The sequence below is a fragment of the Myotis davidii genome, unplaced genomic scaffold, assembly GCF_000327345.1.
Source record: "Myotis davidii unplaced genomic scaffold, ASM32734v1 scaffold187, whole genome shotgun sequence".
Lineage (NCBI taxonomy): Eukaryota > Metazoa > Chordata > Mammalia > Chiroptera > Vespertilionidae > Myotis > Myotis davidii.
The window spans coordinates 623,763-625,279 of NW_006383018.1; the positions used below are offsets into that span (position 1 = coordinate 623,763).

At 33.8% G+C, this 1,517-nt stretch overlaps 1 protein-coding gene across 4 annotated transcripts in view; it reads left to right on the forward strand.

Moving 5' to 3' along the window:
* Positions 1–1,517, forward strand: part of DBF4 (DBF4 zinc finger) — a 25,547-nt gene that overhangs the window by 21,420 nt on the left and 2,610 nt on the right. The gene's annotated exons all lie outside the window — the stretch shown is intronic.

Consider the following 1,517-nt stretch of genomic DNA (forward strand, 5'->3'; position numbering starts at 1 on the left):
GATTTTGCTATACATAGATTAGATAAGGAATACCTGACTGATAAGGTAATATTTGAGTTAGAGGCCTGAGAAAAGTGAGGGAACAGTAAGACCTGTAGATATTGACATAAACAATGCAAAAGTGTAAATTAAACTGATTGTTGGGACCAAAGGACAGATGATGGAGACCTAGACTAAGTAGAAGTCAGGAGTCATGGTCAGATTGTGATTGGAATTCAAAAGTGAGGCCAAGGGGATTTGTCAGTGGATTGGATGTTGGGAGTAAGAGAGATGAGTCATGGGTGACTATAATATTGCAGGCTTAAGCAATTAATAAATGGGCAGGTGATTTACTAATGGGAGGATGAGAATAAAATGAAGACAATTCTTTGAAGTAGCAGAAAGAAATGGAATAGTTGGAAGGATATGTGGGATAAAGAGAAAGTTAAAGATGGGAACTATTACAACTTGTAAATCAGAAAACACTTATATAATTACATATTGTTTTTGTGATTAATCCTATGGCTTTAATTATGTTCAATTTGTAACAATGAAAACACATCCTGCATATCAGGTATTTACATTACGATTCAAAACAGTAGCAAAACTGCAGTAATGAAGTAGCAACGAAAATAATTTTATGGTTGGGGGTCACCACAAGAGGAACTGTATTAAAGGGTCGTGGCTTTAGGAAGGTTGAGAACCACTGAGATAGAGGTTCTTCTATGATCATCTTGGTATAGGCTTTTGGATATAACTCCCTGATTAACAATCAAACAAATAGAATAGCCTGGTGATTCCACCTATTCAAAAGGAACTTTGTATCCTATGAGTTTTATTCCAATACACTGAATTAATTTATGTTTGTTCTTGACCACTCTTAAAATTAATAGTTACTTCTCTCTATTCTCCATTATAAGCACTGGGTAATGGAATCATCTGCCTATTCTCAAATGTGTTCCTTTTTAAAGATTATTTTTATACCTGACAGCATTCATTGTACTTCATTTGTGTGTTTAATCTACCTTATAGCTTCTTGTTTTGGATTCTTGTGTATTAATTATAACATTTTATTCACTGGATATTTTATAAGCCCTATCTTATTTAATGGTAATTGTATAAGGCTAAAATAAAGTAGTTATTTTAGTAGTTATAAAGGGAAAAGTGTTCTCAAAGTATTAGAGCACTGTAAAAGTTATTTTTTTTCTCTCCATCTTTATCTTCGGATTTCTGATATAGTTCATTTGTTTTCAGTTACATTGAAACCACAAATTAGTATTTGACTTTTTTTATTGAAAAATTGAAGACTGAAAAGCAAAGTAAGGTTGACCCTTGAACAAACGGGTTTGAACTGCATGGGTCCACTGAAATATGGATTATTTTATTTATTTTTTTTAAAGAAATACCTGTACTGTTTTTGATCCGAAATTGGGAGTTTGTGGATGCTGAGGGTTGACTGTATGCATTGATCTATGCTGTTTTACATAGTTAGGAAACTTGAGCATCTCGGATTTTGGTATCGGGGGGGGGGGGGGGGG